Here is a 20,647-nt window from a genome sequence, read left to right as displayed (position 1 = left end):
AACTCTGTCCTCGAATATATCAACAAGTGTGTGGATGGAGTAATATCATAAAAACAAATTAAAATATTTACTAATCAAAAACCATGGATGAACAGTGAGGTTTGCCATCTGCTCAAAGACAGAGATTTAGCCTTCAGATCTGGAGACTGGGAGACTTGTGGCTCAGCCATTCCCTAAGGAAGGGAATGTTTCAGGCTAAACACACGTACAAACAAAAGATTGAAGAGCATTTCAACTCCTTGGACCCCCAGCGCATATGGATTATTACAGACATAAACCACCTCATATTGTGCCCCCTTCCAGATGTGCCTCCCTCTCTCAGGTGAGGGAGGCACATCTATTTCTCTGCTTGCTTTTACCAAGAGAACAAGGAGGTCACCTTCAAAATGAACTGCCTTTCTCACTTTCCTTAGAGATGGCACAGGATTCGAACCCAAATCCTGATCACTGGTGCTGTAAAGGTGTTATGCTAACCACTACATCATCCCTGCAGACAAAATTTTTGAAGTTTTGAAGATCAAGAACTCGGCTCATCACTGATATATTAAGCAGCAATAATTCCTGCCCTCCTGTGTGATTTGGAGGCATGGACTGCCGACTGCAGCCACCTCAAAGTATTGGAGAAATATGGCCAATGCCATTTCTGCCAAATCCATGGGTTGAATAAACAAAATAATGTCAGCTACCCCTCCCAGGCCAAAATTCCCAACATTGAGACATTAAGTGCACTCAGATGTGAAGTACTCAGACCTGTATTATTTAAGGGATGTTGCCTTGTGGTCATTAATTTCTTTTGGTCATAATTCAATTGGAGTACCGATATGTAATTGCCAGTTCACTTAATGCTCTTCTGGGAAAGCACTTTAAATCCCAAACAGAGACAGTTAAATGTACATTGTTTATCTTACTCCAGACAAGTTCTCTCTTTTTCATTATGTCGCTTCAATTCTATACACTGGCCTCTTTCCGACTATTTCAGATTATTTTCTTCTTTCCTCTGTTCTTGCCACTTGCAAGTTTGGAAGTGTCTGACAAACTATTTACACGTTCAGCCTGTTGTGCATCATTTCTCTAGATATTTTTTATATGTAATATGACTTGCTAAATACTCTATCTGACTCTCAGCAGGTGGTTCAAATAGCTTTAACTATGTTTTCACAGTAAGTCAACAGTTGCAAAGATTCAATCCAAGTCATTTTATATTTAGTTTTGTTTACATTAAATGATTTTTCTTATGTCAAATCCAAAACTTATGCACTTCCAACAGTGAGTTTTTGTTTGTTGCTGACCCTCAATAGGTCTGAAATTTCACAGAGGGTAAGTCCGTTGTTGATTGGAATTTGGATCCTTGACGAATTTTAATTAACCTTACTTTATTTAAACATTTAGGCAAGCATCAGATAGCCGACATTTTCCAAAATATCAGTATAGGAGAATATATAAACATAATCTAAAACATAAACATAAAGCTACTAAAGATGATCAAGTACATTTTGAGGGAGTGTTTTCAATTTGACACATACTTTCCCTTGTTTCACCATGCCCTGAAAGATCCCCTTTAATCATATAGGTCAGACTAGAAAATTTGCATGAACTAGTCACCACTTAATAAAAAAAAAGTGCATGAGAAGCTAACTCAAAAGATATGAAAGTTTAGTGGAATATGTCCTTTAACTTGCATTATAAGAAAATTTAAGGAAGAACTTATTTTTCCAGCTTAAAACTATTCCTTTGTACTTTTCAACTGTAGTCATAGTTATAATATGGGACACATTGGAGTCATTTACTGCACAGCAAGATCCCACATACAAGCCATACAACACAATTATTATTTAGTAATATCATATGAAGGGTGAATATTAGCCAGGGAACTGTTAAGAACTTGTATGCTTTTCTTGGAATAATGCCATATCATTGCTGGCTGAGCGTCAATTTAAGATATCATCCAAAAGATCACATCTCTAACAATATGGCACACTCTCAATAAGCTCTTCATTTCCAGTTCAGAAAAGTCTATGGTATGTGAAAAGTAAAGAATGCTACCCATTACACCATTTTTGTTGGTGGGAAAAATTACATCAAGCAGTAAAGGGAAAAACCAGATTGGACCAGGATAGAGCTGGATAAAATAGGGGAGGAGGTACCAGAACATATACTTTATAAGTGGGATGAAAAACTGGTGCAATACAGAAGTTCACCAGTTCTGCACCATCTGCTCAACATTTGGAAGAAGATTCACGTAGAAAGGAAAAGAACAAATTACCAACTACCAAAATTATTACTGATGCAAAATCAACTAATCCCTTTCACAATAGATAACCTTTCCTTTAGAGAATGGGAGAGAAAAGGGATCAAAAGAATAGAAAATTGTTTTTTGGGAAATAATTTATTATCATTTGAACAAATGAAGCACAAATATGGAATAACTCAGTTATATGGAATGTTTGCCTACCACCAACTGAAAACTGACTTAAAGGACAAATTGGGAATGTTGAGGTTATCAGAAGGAAGCAGCTTTGAATATGTGATTACAGACACAATGATAATTAAAAGATGTACATCAAGCTGCAAGAGAAAGAAAATGATGAAATAAGCTATAAACCCAAACAAAAGTGGGAACAAGATCTAAACATAAAGATAAAAAATGAAATATGGGAAAAGCTATGGTCCGGAACTATGAGAAATATAATAAACATGAGGTTATGCATGATACAATATAATTGGTTACACAGGCTATATATCATGCCCCAAAAGTTAAATAAATGGGTTCCAACATTATCAGATAGATGTTTTCGCTGTAAGAAGGAAATGGGAACAACAATACATGCAATTTGGGCATGTGAGAAAGTGAAAAGGTTTTGGGAAGATCTAAATCAGGTATTAAATAAAATCACAAAAAGCAACATACCAAAAAATCCAGAGATCTTTCTTCTAAGTAATATAACAAGTAAAGAATTAGGCCTCAAACTGGATGAAGCATAAAAAAGATTTATTATGATAGCCTTAGCTGTAGCAAAAAAATGTATAATGTCAACTTGGAAATCAGAAGAGAACCTGAGAGTACAGCAATGGTACATGGAAATGAATAAATGCATTCCATTGGAAAAAATAACATATAATTAAAAAAATTAAGTCACATTATTTGAACAAATTTGGGAACCGTACATGGAACACAACAGAGAGGGCCTACCGCAGACCTCCAACCCCTAAAATGATATAATGAGAAGACAAAATGAACTGACCCAGTTTGTAAAAATAGATGACACAATTTTCTTGTTTATTTTCATTGTATGATGACATTGTTTAATGGGTTTATTGTATTGTATATATTGAACGTTTAATGGGTTTGGAGGGGAGTGGGAAGGAGGGAGGGAAGGGAGGGTGGGAAAAGGGAAGAAAATGACACTATGTATATTCAAGAGGGAAATGTTTGTGTGTATTTTGATTAATATGGTTCATAGTGTGAAAAATAATTTTTTTTAAAAGCAGTAGTCTGAAGGGAGATGAATGATTGGAAATACAAACTTTTTTGCGAGGATAAGTGTTGAAGGACATCAAAGCTGAACCAGAAATTTAGATTTTAGATTAATTTTTGATGTTTGCATTGTGTTGGAATTGGGATTAACATGAGTTTACTCATGTTTATTGAAAATAGTATTTTTATTGGGAAATTAATTCATTTCTTATAATAAAGTGTCATTTTCCTGAAGATTACAAGTACTGTAATTTATTACTTAAAGAATGAAATCTAATAGCACATTAGAAATTAGCCATGGTCAGAATAATGGGGAGGAACTTTAAATTAAGTTTATATAATTGCCTATATTTCTTCTTGCCAACTTTTGGGTTATATCTCAGGGACAGGACCAATCAGCTATGGGTTACAGATTCTTGGATTGGCCCACTGGAATGCTTCCTGTTTTCTAACGAGCTTGGAGATCTGATGTGTGAGAGACTCCTCTGCCATGATATCTCTGTAATGGGGTGATCAAGCAGTTGACTGAGGGTTGATTTGAACATTTGGATCTTGTGGGGAAATTGGTGAGGATGATCAGTAACAATGGAACCTTCCTTAAGGTAGATAGATTTCCAATGGCAGCCCACATGGAATACATAGACCTTCAACACCTCAATGGGCCTTAATCCTTCAGTTACATGAAATTGTGCTGATAGGTCTTCTAGGCATAACAGAATTTAGTATAAACATGGTACACATTCTGGCACCACTGCATATAATTAGTAGGATTCACACACTAGCCCATCACACAAAACCAAGTGTCAGCAACTCTTTTGGTCTTCAGTTTTCTCTGATGCGAAAACAACCCTTCCGATTCAAAGGTTTGGGCACTTCTGGCCAACAGCCATGCTCCCCAGGAAATGACCATGCTTTTTTACAATAAACACGTTCAATTTGTATTCCAGTTGAACATAATGTTCTTCTCCTTCAAACAGAGAAGACAAAAGTGATTTCATTGTGGTATTAAAAACAATAAAGGAATTTAATCAAATAAATATGGAAAAACTGGTTCCGGTAACTGAAGGATCAGTAACCAAAGGTGACATAATTAAATGGGTTAGGGCTCAGGCTTGAAACATTGGTAATACAGTACATATTTACTTCTTATGGATGCTGTGAGACCTGCATTTCTGCATTTCTGTGTCTTTTTATTTAAAAAATTAGAACCAGATAGTTTTGATACAGTGAATTGCTAACCTGTTAAAAGTGCAGTGGAAGCAGATCAAACTGTAACTCACAACAAACACATTGTATAAATGCTTGAAATTAAAATTTGCTAGATGAGAGATGAGAGATTGGATAAGATTGTGCAATTGTGAGAGAGGGAAAATTCCAGATTCAACTGAGGAAGGGAAAAAGCATTGTGTTCTGTGAATGCCCACACTCTGAAATCATCTACTATTTCTGTCACAAATCCAGTTTACTGCCTACAGTAAATTGGTGTGCAAGAAGCAAACTTCTGACGTTCATTCCACCCCACCCACCCTCATTTTGTCAAGCAGATGAAGTCCATCTATTTCATAGCCAGGAATTTTCAACAAATCAGAGAGGAATTCTTGTGTATTGCTTGCATGTGTTTGTGTATTCAGGCAAAAGTTGACATCCCCTCATTTGTCAATTGGCATCCAAATCCACCTAGTAAGACTCACAGCAAGTTGCCACTGAGCATGGTGGAAATCAGGTGTCTTACAGCAAGCATGCCTCTTTACTAAAGCATGTCATGTGAGTGACTTGATTAAACAATCAAGAAATAGTCATAAATATAATCTAGTAATACCTAATGGAGTTTTATTGCAAATGGGACAAGAGGGGTCTGACAGGGGAAGAAAGTGGGTAATTCATGAGGTGGTTTGCTCCTTACACCATTTATGCTGGCCTTTTTTTGCAGTCCTGTTGCATGGACTTGGTCTTCAATACCATCTCAAGGGTTCCTTCACCACTTCACGCTGTCAGATTCTCAAGAGTCAGTGAAGTAGTGATTTTAAAAAAAGCTTTGTGTAAGTCTTTAAATTTTTACCTCTTATCAGTCTATTAATCTCTTCCCAAAACATTAATTCATATAGATTCCAGAATATAGTGTTGGCCATGAAAATCACGTGACCTGCCCAACATAACTGACTGGGCATAATTTAGGCCCAGTCTAAATTGGGTGTTGGCTTCTAAGAGGTTATTAGCGATACTTCATTTATCCTTGTCATGAACATAGAAGATATTACAGACACAAAAATTTAAGCCCTTCATTGACCCAAGGACATCCATTTTTCCTCAGTGGAGCCAGGTATTGCAAAGGGAACAGTGCAGAAACTTTGTACAAGGCATATGAACGTCTCCTTACCTCCTAAAATTGTAAGTGAAAGAACAGCCCAATAATGTATTGGACTACGTAAACTGCAATTCAACCTCTTAATATCCATTTCAAATGGGTGCTGCTCACAGCACCCTTCTCATATTCCCTTTTTCCACTCCCCATGCAACTATGTTTAAGATTATCACTGTAATTTATTATTGACATTATCCGGAGCCATGGAATTGCTTGCTCCTTTGTTGTACTTTGCCACTTGACCACATTCAAAGTTGCTCAGGGTCTAAATGTGATATATTTACAAGCATCAATGTTTTTTCCCTTTGCTTACAAGGAAGAGGCTCTTCTCAACATTCCGCCTTTAAAAGATGTTTTGTGGAGCTTATCCATGGTGGCTTTGATTTAACAGCCTTGGTGGGAGAAACAGAAAGTGATGGTCTGTCACATTAACAGAAAATATATGATCATTGCCAAAACTCCCACTCAAATGTAATGGGCCAGCCTTAAAATTCATACCTCTGTGGGAGGTTTATGATGATATTTCTTTACCCTTCTCAGAATAAAATGCACCTCACAGGAAGGTCCTGAACTTTATGTGTTTTTCAGTGGAAAAGTACTACATTTACAAGAATAGCATTAATATGTATGATAGGAAAGATCTTAAACTATCCAATTAATGAAGACTGGAATACTTCACATTGCTCCTGGCACCTTGCAATGTTTTAGGTGGTAAGGGCACGTCTGTTCAAGAACTGTTATGTGACCAGGGGTGCAGTGCAGCCGGAGTTCACTGGAATGTCGCTCCAGTACCTCTGTAAAAAAAACGATCAACTTCTCCACAAATGAGGAAAGTGCGATTGTAGATTTGAGAGAACATTCCACTCCCAACAAGTTTTAGAATTTAAGTTGGAATACTGTCTGCTCCCCAACTTTCCATTTGGCACACATGCATTAGTGAATCAGTAATGGTGGTGAGGCCAGACTGCAAGTTGAGGGAATGATTGGCAGATACTCTCTACTGCCCCCGTTCTCCAACATGCGAGAGCAAGGATCCCACGGTCCCACTAAATCTCACAATACTTAAACGGAAAGGGACGTTACCATCTGGTTAGGGCCACACAGTAAGGTCCTGGCAGTGGAAGCTCTGATATCACATCTTCTCATGTTTAATCCACCTCTATCAATTCAGCTGTGCTCACCACTTACAGAATGAACAATATTCCATTCAAAATTAGCCCTCAAATAGAAAATATATCTTTTATTTCTCATTTCTCAGCAGTTGTCAGAGAGGCAGTTGGCTGGAGTCAAAGTTGTACCAGTGAGTTTAAAGGGAGAAAGATCCGGTGGTTGGGGTGGGATGCACTGAATAGAGGGGGGAGAGAGAGAGAAGCATGGGACATATTGAAGTATGGGATAGAGAGCTAGAGATTTGGAATATAGAGTCGAGATTTAGAGGACCTTAGATGTTTGTATGTGTCTGTGTGTGTGAGAGAGAGAGTGGGGGTGGCAGAAATCTAGGAGATAGACTTAAGATCGAGAGATAGAGATAGAAAAAGCCCTGGGATAGAAAGTACAGTGATAAGGAGACCCAGGAGAGAAAGAGAGACCCAGGATAGTGAGAAAGATAAATCAACAAGGAGATAGGGACAGTGAGAGAAGAGACTTGGGACAGTAGTATAGAGTGATCCAAAACAGAGTGAGGAACCCCAGCAGAATCAAATATGAGATAGAAAGAGAGAGTTCTGGGATAGAGGGAAACTGGAGAGATAAATCAATAGACCATGAATAGTGTAAGACTTGGGTTAGTGGAGAAGATCAGAGAGGGATGGGATGGAGTGGGATGGATACATGGGATGGAGTGGGACCAAGGATAGTGAAAGAGTGAACTTTGGGGCAAGAAAGAGAGAGAGAGACATAGGATAGATAGGGAGAGGGAGCTTTCTAGAGAGATCCAAATCAGGTGGTTGGAGTAGGGGGTGGGTGAGAAGATTTGAATAAAGTGATATCATAGTGAGAGAGATGGGGACCAGCCTAGATAGATGCAAGAAACACAGGAAACGAAATGAGAAACTTGGAATAGGAAAATGAGAGTTGTGACCTGAGGGTTTAGGTAGAGGAAGAAAGAATGACCAGGAAAGCAAGAGGAAGGAACAAAACAAAAAGGAGCTCCAAAAGCAATCCCCATAGAGAGAAAGGATGACCAGGACAGAAAGAGAGAGAGAGAGAGAGAGAGAGAGAGAGAGAGAGAAAAACTCATGATGTGGAGAGATAGGACAAACTCAAGGTATGTACAGAATGAGAGATGGAACTTTAAGGAGAGAAACGAGAGACACCTGAGAAAGCAAGGACCAGAGACATGACATATTTTGGGGATTAGACAATTCTTTCCTCACTAGAATCAGACCTCTGCAGATAATTAGTGAGTGCAACCGTGCAATACTTTGTCATATTATCAAATTAGTATTATATGTTTTATTGTACCAGTTATACACTGACGTGTATGATCGGCTACAATCTTGTCAATGTCTTAACTATCACTATATTTCTGTGGAGCTCTGGAATTCATATATTTCTTTCATCTTGGTTTAGTGCTTGCTTGACATTATGAGGCCCAATTGTGTACGTGCGCATTTCTTGTAATGGGCAACTTTCTTGCCCCATTCACCTAATGAGTAGGTTCACAAATAGGGTGTGACATATATAGAAAGAGGATATAGGGAATGGCAGGCATTTTGTCAGCTCTGGCACCTAAAAAATTAGCACTGCACCCCTGTATGTGGCAGTGGATATGTGGAAGAAAGGACAAGGGTGATTGCATTGGTTTGACCAGTTGGAGATCTCCTTGGTGCCCATTCAAAATGTGTATCAGCGGGTTTAAGTAGACTGTTGGATAGCCCTTCAATTTAAAATTTGTGGTCAGATGACAGGAAGATGTACAAGAGTCTTTCATAGAATTTGTGCACAATATTTACAGCTCCCTTTGTAGATTATACAAAAGTCCTTTCTATGGAACAAATATAAAATGATGTTTATGTGAAGAAGCCAGGTATATACTGTATGTCAGTAGTTCATAGACTGGAGGGATGAGAGGGATGAGTGAACACACAGGAAGAATATACCACATTATGGTATCTCCTAGGTTTCTGCCACCCCCCACTCTCTCTCTCTCTCACACACAGACACATACAAACATCTAAGATCCTCTCAATCTCGACTCTGTATTCCAAATCTCTAGCTCTCTATCCCATACTTCAATATGTCCCATGCTTCTCTCTCTCCCCCTCTATCCAGTGCATCCCACCCCAACCACCCCCTCCCGTATCTCTCCTTTCTCCCCCGGGTCTTTCTCTCTTTAAACTCACTGGTACAACTTTGACTGCAGCCAAAGGTCCCTCCTCTCTGACAACTGCCGAGAAATGAGAAATATACATTTTCTATTTGAGAGCTAATTTTGAATAGAATATTGTTCATTCTGTAAGTGGTGAGCACAGCTGAATTGATAGAGGTGGATTAAACATGAGCAAGATGTGATATCAGAGCCTCCACTGGAGCCTGAGAAGAACCAGTACAATCCAAAGGTAAACATGAAAGAAAATTTAAGAAGAAAAGGACATGAAGGTGTTTTAAAACTGGTTAATGATGCAGTAAAAAAACCATACATGCCTAGAAATCCATTCTTCATCATTAATGTAACATTTTCTATGCAATAGTGTCTAGAATTCCTTGTGATAAAGTTTGTCATGACAATATTACTCCTTGTGCTGAACAACTTTTCTCAAGCAATAGACCACAATTCTGACTCTCTGGTTCCAGTGTGATACTGATTCAACTCACTTATTAGGGTACACTGGACTATCTGGGCTCTTGTGTTTTCATTTGTAAAAGATGAAAGTTTATCAGTGCCAGTGAAAAATGGTGTTTCTTGAATTGCAAATGATGTCAAACGAACATTGCTATTTGACAAAGCTTACAGATTTCCAGCTTCTTGGTAGCAACATCAGTGCTGATGTGAACTTATCAAATGATTTTCTTTTGTTAACATTGATTTATTGTTGCAGTAAATTTTGTGGAACAAATCCAAATGTAAGGTGGCTGCTTTTCCTCCTAATGTAGCCATCTTTATGACATTTTAATTGCAATTAGATTTCTGCCTCAGGTTAGCGCAGTTCAGTCACAATAAATTATGTGAATAATTTGTCATTTATTCCCATATGTTGCTCTGTATTTATTAACTTGATTTATTGTTGCCTTGTTGAAGAATTGCAATTACCAAACATCAAAACAAATCTGATGTTAGTGGGAAAATCTGGAGCTTAACATTTAATGTCCTTATACCCTTTGAAATCTTTTTATGAGAATATAGAATAATTCTGATTGAAATCTGTGCAGTTGACACAGAGAAAAGATCATGAGTTTAGTTAGGTTTGACATGACCCTTTTTATTTTTGATGGTAAATGTCATTTCATTATCCCATGAGATTCAGGATTTCTGAATGATATTGTTAATGAAGATTTGAAGAGCTCCGGTGTAAGATTCATAATTGTCATTTTGAAGCTACTTTGGAACAATTTTTTTTGAGGGCGACATGGTTGGCAGAGCAGTTAGTGGAACGCCTTTACAGCGTCAGCGATCGGGACCAGTGTTCAAATCACGCACTGTCTGTGAGAAGTTTGTATGTTCTCCCTGTGTCTGTGTGGGTTTTCCCCAGGGGCTCCGGTTTCCTCCCACCATTCAAAAATGTACAGGGGTATAAGTTAATTGGGTGTAAATTTGGCAGCACGGACCCATGGGCCGAAATGACCTGTTACCGTGCTGTATGTCTAAATTTATAAAAAAATTTTAATTTTTCTTTTCAAGTACCATTGTCTTTATCTAGTTATCACTGACTTTTGCATTCATTATGAATCACCATTTCATTGCTTATATTTCTATAGTCAACAGGAAGGAATCCTGATGCCCCCTTCTCATTTTGTTTCTTCTTTAGATCATCCTCAGATTTCCTGCCCTTAACCACTGATGTTCTGTAAGAAAGTGAAGATAAAATGAGGATGGGTGAGTGTAACACATTTGAGATGAAGGTGACAGAATGGTATAAACTTTTACGATTCAGGGATTCTGTGCCATCCATTAACATGATATTTGAGATGTTTCACCCAGAATACCTTCCCAGCAGTTCTTCGATCTGATCCTGAGAGGTTGAACTCAATGCCCCTATGATCCCCTGTCTGTCGTGGGTCCTCCATGTGATGTTCCCGTGATCAGAGGGTTATGTAAAGGACTGTTTTCAGAAGATAATTAAGAAAGCCAAAAAAATGCTGTCTTTCCTCCTTTGCCCCCATCAGGACTTTGAACATTTTCTGCATCTAAGGGTGAAAGAAGTCCAATATCATGCCAAATACTTTGTCAGGCATTTCTCTGGGTTCCATAAAGCCATAAGACATAGGAGCAGAAATAGGCCATTCAGCCTATCGAGTCTGTCCCACAATTTAATCATGAGATGATCCATTTTTCTACTCAGCCTCACTGCTTGGCATCTCCCCGTAACCTTTGATGCCTTAGCTAATCAAGAACCCAAGAATCTCTGCCTTAAATACACCCTATGACCTGGTATAAAACACAAAAATCTGCAGACACTGTGGTTGGAGTAAAAACACAAAGCTGGAGAAAATCAGCAGGTCAAGCAGTGTCCTTTATATAGTAAGGGTAAAAATACATAACCGGCATTTAGGGCTTGAGCCCTTCATTGAGATACGGGAAAATGTCAGCAGGCATCTGAACAAAAGAGAAGGTGGGAGGGGTGGTTGCAATGGCAGGAGGTGGTAGGTAGAGAAGGGAGGGAGAGGACAGTAGCGACAAGGGGAGGAGGGATGGCTAGTTGAAGGGGAAATGAGGGAGGAGAACTGAAAAGGGGAAGGGGAGGGGGAAGAGGATATTAATACCATCTGGCTGGCAGTGCCCAGATGGAAAATCAGGCGTTGTTCCTCCAATATGTAGGTGATTTTGGTGGGAGAGTACATAAGGCAATGGGCAGACATGTGTGTGGGTGTGTGTCACAGAACTGAAATGGTTGGCTACTGGGAGGTCACTGTGGTTGAAGGTGGAGAGGAGGTGCTCAGTGAAGCGATCTCCCAATAGGCAACCGGTCTCTCTGATGCAGAGAACGCCACTAAGGGAGCACTGTATGCAGTGAATGAGTCCTGCAGATATACAAGTGAAGAGTTGCTTCACTTGAAAGGCCTATTTGGGGCCCCAGACTGTGGTGAGAGAGGAGTGTGGGCACAAGTGTGGCACCTCCTTCGCTCACAGAGGAATGTGCTGGGTGGGGCGATTGGTGAGGAGGGATGAGTGCTCGAAGGATTTACGGAGAGAGCAGTCCCTATAGAAGGCAGAGAGGGAAAGATGTGTCTAGTAGTGGGATCCTGTTGTAAGTGCTGTAAATTATGGAGGATAATGTGTTGGATGTAGATGCTGTTGGGGTGGTAGGTGAGGATGAAGAGGGTTCTATGTTTATTGCGTCTGGGGCAGAGGGTGCCAGGGAAGATGAAAGGGAAATGGAGGAGATGCAGGTGAGGGCTGAGTTGATGGTGATGGAGGGGAAGCCACGTTTGCAGAAGAAGGCAGACATTTTGGAAGATCTATGGGACAGATGTGGCGGAGAAGGAGAAATTGAGAGAAGGGGAAGGAATCCTTGCAGGGGACAGGGTGTGAGGAAGTAGTCAAGGTTTTTGTACGAGTTAGTGTGTTTGTAATATATGTTGGTGGAAAGGTTGTCTCCCGAGATGGGGACAGAGAGATCCAGGAAGGGGAGAGTGCAGTCGGAGATGGACTAGGTGAGTTTGAGATCGAGGTAGAAGATGGCTGTGAAGAGGATGAAGTTCACAAGCTCATCGTGGGTGGCCTCCACAACTGCATGTGGCAACCAATTCCCCAGATTTAACACCCTCTGGCTGAAGAAATTCCTACTCATCTGCTCTAGGTGGACACCCTTCAATCCTGAAGTTGTGGCCTCTTGTCCTAGATTTTTCCACTGTACTCTGTCCATTCCTTTCAACATTCAAAATGTTTCAATGAGATCACCCTCATTCTCCTAAATTCCAACAAGTGCATGTCAAGAGTTGTCAAACACTCCCCAGAATCATCCTAGTGAACCTCTTTGAACCCTCTCCAATGTCAGGACATCCTTTCTAAAATGAGGAGCCCAAAACTGCTCACAATTCTCTGTTAGGTCTCAGCAGTGCATTATAAAGCTTCAACATCACATCCCTGCTAATTATATTCTATTCCTCTTGAAATGAATGCCAGCTTTGCATTTGCCTTGTTTACCTTTGCCCTTGTTTACCCTTGTTTACATTTGCAAGTTTACCTTCAGGCTTTCCAGCACATGGTTCCCCAGATCCCTTTGTGCCAGGTATTTTCAATTTTCTCCCCATTTAAAAAAAATAATCTGCCTATTTATTTTTTCTACTAAAGTTCATGACCCTACATTTTCCAACATTGTATTTCATTTGCCACTTCTCTGTCCATTTTACTAATCTGTCTAAGTTCTTCTGCATTGTGTCTGTTTACTCAATACTACCTGCTCCTCCATCTACCTTCATATCATCTGCAAACTTGGCCTCAAACACATTCATTCCATAATTCAAATCATAAATATACAACATAAAAAGAAGTGGCCCCAACACCAATCTGTGTCGAACACCACTAGCAACCGGCAACCAACTAGAATATGAATCTGTTTTACGACTCTCTGCTTTCTGCCAATCAACCAATCCTCAAATTTATTATCATCTGACTGTACATATACAACCAGACGAAACAGCATCTCTCCAGATCGTGGCGCACATACAAAAACACACAATACACAGTTCATAAAGATCACATAAATAATGAAAATAAATATATATAAATATTTAGGATGACTTTCATGGTAATAGAAGACTGTTCATCATTCTCACAGCCTTGATGGTACTGGGTTGAAGATACTGTGGAAAGGATCTTCAATAATTCCTTGAGCCCTGTTTAGGCAGCATTCACAGTAAATATTGTCTATAGTGGAAAGGGATACCCCAGTGATCCTCCCGGCTGTTTTAATGATCCTTTGTACAATATAGACTTCTAGTCTGATGCTTTGCAGTTACCATACCATACAATGATGCAGCCAGACTGAGCCTTCTCAATTGTGTCTACAAAAAATAATATGCCTAAAAAGCCCCAGGCAGGAGCATTTTCACCCATACTTAACACCGTGTCCCTAAAGGAAATATTAGAACAGGCCTAAGGAGCTCCTCAGAATAAGGTGGAGAGGTTTGAGTAGAGAATTCCCAGAGCTTGAGTCCTTGGTACTGAGAGCAAGGAACTGAGAATGAGCAAATGTCAAATTGGAGGAGGAAAGAGGTGCTGCACGGTTGTAGAGCTGGAGGAAGTTACAGAAGTGAGGAGGGTGCAAGGACATGGGAAGCTTTTAGTAAAATGTGAACATTTTAAATTTAAGATGTTATTAGATCATTAAGCTGGTAAGTCAGAAAGTACTGGATTTCGGGTCTACTGTACCTATTCATTGATACTGTGCAAATCAGCTATCCCCACTGTAAAATTTTAACTGCCAAACATTCTTGATATCACATACAAAATAATGGTCCTTCATTTGTTGGAGCTAATGATGGAACTACAATGTTTATTTTTAACTACTACAGAAATAGCACTGTTTTGCAAAAATAATAACTGGTAGAGCAATCAGTTAATGTGATGACTGTCAGGATTTATGGCTGATTTAATGTTTCTGGAAATGATGTCGTAAGCAGCACTGAACCATGATGGATGGCTATTACAGTGCCTGGTTTTAGGTAAATAAATGGGTGCATTCTTGATTGCACAACTTTTAAAATTTCCAAATGATACATGGAAAAACATGAAATAGATAAAACTTTGAAATTCTTAATAGTGCTTGTAACTTAGAGTCATTGTGTGTAAAAGGTCAAACAGCTCTAATTCATTTCAGGAAACAGATTCATGGTTTAGAGAACTGCTTGTATTCACATATCTAAAATTGCATCATATAACTTCAACAGAAATGGCCTCAAAGTTTAAAACGGTGAGAGAAAAATGACATTTTCTGATTAATTTCTCAAAAGCCTTCATTGATGTACCAAAGAAAGTTCAGGAAAATCCTGGTGAATTCACTGTGGGTGTGGTTTTCCACATTTTCTGACATAAAGAGGAACTGTTTGAGTAGTGTTTGTTTGTGAAACCATCAAGGGATCTGAACTAACACAGTCAAGGCGATGGATCACAGCAGATATTCTGTCCTTGGGATCAGACTTGCTACGCCCTGTGTGAGTCTTTGCAAATGTTGATTTTTACTTTTTGTTTCTTGTCTCGTCTACAAGTGCCAGACAACTGTAAGGCCTTTAACAGTTTTCTTACAAAAAATGTTTACTTAAGTGTTTAGTGTTTTATCAGGACTAACATTTAAATTACTGGCAAAACAAAATTAAATTTTGGTTTTCATTATCATCATATCAAAGGGTTTTTGTGGCACTGCTGGCATTTTCTTTCCTCAGCCCTCATGAAGTGGTTGAGATTTTAGATTTTTCTGTATTCATAAAATCTTTCAATGGAATAATGGAGGAATAGCATCAGATATATGTTATGTCTTGGTTCTAATTGTCTATTACCCATTCAGTCAACTCACTGGATCTCCTTTTCCCCTACTATTCCCATCTTCCCATCATTCCTCCTTATCTGTTTCTTCTCATTATCTTCCTTTCTTCTCAGATTTCATAATTTGCGGCCCCCTGTTGTCTCCAAGGATCATCTCCCACCTTCTGTCATTAATCCTTAGCAATGCTATTCCGGTATCTGCAATCTCTGGTGTCTCCAAAAGCCAGGTCTTTGCCATCCAATTAGCTTTGCTCTGTTAATTCTTCCCCCAGTCCTGCAAATTTTGAACTTTTCAAGTATATTTTACATTTCCTTTGCAAGTTGTTATTGAATTTACTTCCATCGCCCTTTTAGGGCAGAACATTCCAGATCATAACAACCCACTGTGTAATTTTTATTTCCTTATTTCACCTCTGGTTCCTTTGCCAATGTTTATTAAATCTATGTACTCTGGTTATTTACTTTACTGCCAATGGAAACAGTCTCCTTATTTACTCTATCAGAGTCCTTCATGAATTTGAGCAGATCCCTTAACCTTTCCTTTTCTGAGAATAACTGCAGGTTCTCGCATCTTTCCATGTATCTGACTACAAATAAATCTCCTCTGTATTGACTTTGATCTGATCTTTTCTGCATTCTCTCTGAGGTGTTAGTTTTACTCAATACCAAAGTTTAACATAGTTTCCTTATTTTTGTACAGGTATTCAATGTTTCTATCAACAAACTGGGAATCATTCCCTTGTACTTTTAAAAGTAGCCTTCTCAAATGACAATATTTGACATGACAAATCCTACACCACCCTTTAAAAATGGTATCAGTTATTTTATTACCATTCCTCTTGTAATTTACAAAAGCATATCACTTACCATTTCTCTGCATTTGCTTTCACTTGCTTTGTGTTTGCCTATTGCATCCGTTTGTTTATTCCTCTCCAAGTCTGTTACTACATTCCTGAGCTTTTTGCCATATTCAGGCTTTGGAATCGTGTAACCAAACTCAGCTATTGCATTATCACCAAGAACAATGGGGAAGAATTGGGGCTAAAATGGTTTGCCTTCAAAACTGATCACAAGGATCACCTTCTGTGATAATCAAGCAATCAGTGACTGAAATGCAAGCAGCAGGCCAGCTCTGTGCTGTTTTACTGTCATGTTTTCAGCCTCTACCCAAAACTAATCATGGTGGATCAGTACAGACAGATAACAGGGTAACCAGTATCAATGAATGGGCACATACATTGTTTGGTACAGACAGTCATTCTACAAGTGAATCTAATTTAGTGAAGAGTAAATGGTATTTCATGGAAACACCAAGGCTTTAGGTTGTTGCTCTGGTGACAATGGAGGAAAAAGAGAGAATAGGTGTCTTTTATTGGGTGGAGGTTTCTGGACCCATGGAAGGCATTGGGAGTAATTCATCATGGCATGATGGTCAATGAAAAGAAGAGATGTTCTAGCCAGTGGTCAAGGCCAAGAATGGATAACATCTATAAAGGGCTCAAATTTTGCTAAATTCATCACATCCCATTCCTTGTCTCCCAATGGTCTTTATCAATGGTCTTTGGTTTTCCATGGGAGTCGAGGCTAGGACATGATGGCACATCTTCAGGAAAAAAAGGGCATCAATTTAAAACAGAGGTGCAGAAAAGTATCTTTACCAGAGGGTCGTGAGTCTGTTGAATTTGTTGCTATAGGTGGTTGTGAAAATGAGGTTGTTAGGTGTATTTAAGGCAGAGGTTGATAGATATTTAATTAGTCAGGGCATTGAGGGTTATAGGGAGAAGGCCAGGGAATAGGGCTGTGGTAGGATGGCAGAACAGATGCGATGAGCCGATTGGCCTACTTTTGCTTCTTTACCTTGTGACCTTGTGATCAAAGTCAACCAGGACTCAGTTTTAATCGTCAAATGCTCCATTTTTTCCACCAACACACCACTATTTCAAGCCTCACTCCCATGTCTTGGAGCCTGTAAAGACTGTGAGATATTCATTTGTGGGAAAATTCACTCGTACCTTCAACTCTCTTGCAGGAGGTTGTGCACAGCTCGATGCAACAGGAGCCGACTGGAAAAACTTGGTATGTCTACCGTTTCTGACCTCCACTGAGACAGTGGAGGCCATTATTTAGGTTCTTATAGATGATGTTCATGTGTCTTTCTGCTTCACCCAACCCTTGGCCATACTTTTGTCTCTTTTTCATTTCAGATAACTGGAAACTGCAGCCTGACCATGTGGTAGAGAAACGGTAATAGTTGCATTATCAATCAATCGATGATAAACTTGCAGGCAGCAGCTCAGATGGTGACAGTTCTGATCTCAGCAGATAGCACTGAAGCAGGAACTGTAAGGAGCGAGTAGCAGATAGGCAGGGAGCATGGATGGTATGAGCACCAGTTCAATTGAGGGCAAGGTCACACAAGTTGGATGGTAATGGCAGTTTATTGATGGAGGTGCACAATGAAGTACCTGTAATATAGGAAGCTTTCCAGAACACATGTTCAGTGCTATTTGCAAGATGGCAAAATGACTGCAGAACAGTTCTCTGGTCCCGGGTACACATTACCTTAAGTTTGTAGCCATGCATAATGTCTGAGGCACTGGAACTGACAAACAAACATCAGGTACTGTTTGCAGGATCTACTGCAGCCTGAAAAATTCACTGGAAGTGACTTTGGCTCCGTCTGAGGAGCATCCATTGTGGAGGTCCTGACGGCTGAGGTGGCATCTGGAATGTCGGCGCGGAGGCTTTGAGGACAGAGATGTAGCCTAAGTGACCATTGGGAGGCCGAGACAGCCAAGCCTGGGGTTGGGACCACCAACGTAGAGCTACGGTGACCAAGGTGGAGCCCAGGGTTTATCACTTGGTGAAGTTGGTAGACATGCTCAAGGGGATGCCTCACCAAGGTTATGGAGCTGGACTGTGGAATGTTTGTGGGGCTGGGTCTTCTCCATGCTGGTGGGGCACTCCTGAGGAGCCATGTTGTTGAGGTTGGTGGCAATATAGGTGCCTGTGAGGCACAGAGGTTCCTATACTATAACCCCAAAGAACGTGAATGGAGAAACTCCCTACTCAAGCTACCAAGTACTGCTTCAGTCTTTCAACCCTATGGTGCCAGTGTTGGTTCCTAGTCGAAGTATTGGTGACACAGATTTTTCATATAACCATATAACCATATAACCATTTATGGAGTGGAAACAGGCCAGGTTGGCCTTTCGAGTCCGCACTAGTTCACTGATTTTGTGCGCCCTCTTCAGGCATTGGTCCCGGTCATCATAGACTGTCTCTCCTTCGCATTCCACAATGAGGACTCTTTTTACCTGCTTCAGTTTCTCACAGACTGTTAAACCTTGTATGGCCTGTATATCCTTTGGTACCACGATGAGTGTTAGCATGTGCTCTCTGTCCTTGTGTTTCACTTTGACCATGCATTCTCCTTGTACTGGTATATCGGTACCTGAATATCTCTTTTTATATAATTGCAATTGAGTGTTTTATGTATAATAAATGTAGTTTAGCTTGTAATTTAGATAATTTTATATCATGTTTTGAGTCTAAAGTCTAAATTGTGTTTAGTCTAAAGTGTCTTGTGTTTTACTCTAATGAATGCACCAGTCTCCAAGAGTGTCATCTCATTTTTTTAATTGCTGCTCATTATAACTGCTGCAACTTTAAGAAATGATGATAAGCTTCGAATTTGTACTGTTATCCTTGACCTCAGATTAAAAATGTTGGCCTTGCTTTTGAAATGGTTGTCTAGGGAGCTGCAACGCCCACCCAAATAGTTTGGGCTTCTAGAGCACGGGACTGAGTTGGCTGCACCGGTATGTTTAGGCAGCTTGACGCCACCCACATTTCTCCAACCCATTACTATTCTGTGAGATGATTCTCTTGTCCAGTGTCTAGTCTTTTGTGTTTGTTGATTTTGTGTTTGGTGTATTCTTTTATTAATTGAGCAACATTCCATTCTCTTAAATGTGCTTTATAAATAAACATTCAATTCAATTCAACATGCATTCAGCATCAAAGTGTACATGGGAACCCAGCATTAATTTTGGTGTAGAGCTTGGGAGCAAGTTTAGTGATTAGACATGAACTCTGCTTTCTACAGCTCTTGCTTCCGGTAAATGCCCTCTCTTAACCTCCAACAAGTAAAAATGTATTTGACAACAGGAAAAGTCAAATATGCTTTACTATCAGGAGTGACGACACAGAAATGACTAAAAGCTTTGAGCTTTGTTGCTGGTTGAGTTCTTTTCGTCATTGTTAAAATTCTTCAGGTCATTGTTGTTTGAAGCAATGATTCATGAGTTTACAGGGAGGGTATAGTAGACATGTTCTCAAAGGCCGGCCATCATGGCCACTACCAGCCTCAGTGTTTCCCAGATGCATGCAGGGTGACGGCAGCGGCGGCTGCAGCTCCCTATCTCTGATGGTAATTTCACCACTGCTCTATGTTTCCGCTGCGTCCGGTCGAGTCTGACGTCGCACCTGCTATCTGGAGTGGGCAGGGTTTGTGACCTTTACCGAGGCACTGCTATGCACCCAACCTAAAGTCTACCAAGCTGCTTAGCATGCCACAACTCATCAGCACAGGCTGCTAAGTGACGGGGGTCATTAAAGTCTTCGTCCACAAGCAGAAAACAATGTCTTCTGGCATTTGCTCGAGAAAAAGTTGCTCAAAAAGTAGGCTGGGCTTGTGTCCGTCCATGGGCAGCAGCATCTTGTTCATTAATTCAGAAGGAGTGTGGTCGCCCAGGCCATCCATATGCAGAAGTCGTGCTGCCCTGTTGCTTTGGGAAAGGCCGAAAATATGTATGAGCAGAACTTGGATGACTTCATACCTGTCTTTGGCTGGAAGCCGGCGTAAGAAATCGACAATAAGCCCCACGGTGTCTTGGTCTAGCAATGCAACAACATTGTAGTAGTTTGCTGTGTCAGCGGTAATCTGGTATAAATGGAACTGGGCCTCAGCCTGCTCGAAACATACCTGTGATGTCCAAAATGCTAGACGTTTGAGTGCAGTGGTGTTCTGCGTATCCATAGTGAGGTCCATAATGCCATTTGGACCGTCGGGGTCACCAATTAGTAAGTGGTGCTGTGAATAAAGCACAACAGAAGTTGCCTGCGAGCTGAACCAACAGAACTGTTTAATGGAATCTTTGCAGGA

At 40.0% G+C, this 20,647-nt stretch overlaps 1 long non-coding RNA gene across 2 annotated transcripts; it reads left to right on the top strand.

The window, feature by feature from the left end:
* Positions 1–10,800: 10,800 nt before the first annotated feature.
* On the top strand, positions 10,801–19,427 carry LOC138746731 (uncharacterized). Of its 2 annotated transcripts, none has more exons than XR_011347109.1 (4): positions 10,801–10,872; positions 17,510–17,556; positions 17,685–17,724; positions 18,735–19,427. It is a non-coding gene; the product is annotated as an uncharacterized lncRNA (long non-coding RNA). The 2 variants fall into 2 exon arrangements; XR_011347096.1 differs by lacking the exon at positions 10,801–10,872 and adding an exon at positions 15,072–15,152.
* The last annotated feature ends 1,220 nt before the right edge of the window (positions 19,428–20,647 follow it).

This window comes from Narcine bancroftii, chromosome 1 (assembly GCF_036971445.1).
Source record: "Narcine bancroftii isolate sNarBan1 chromosome 1, sNarBan1.hap1, whole genome shotgun sequence".
Lineage (NCBI taxonomy): Eukaryota > Metazoa > Chordata > Chondrichthyes > Torpediniformes > Narcinidae > Narcine > Narcine bancroftii.
This window is presented reverse-complemented; position numbering and strand designations above follow the sequence as displayed.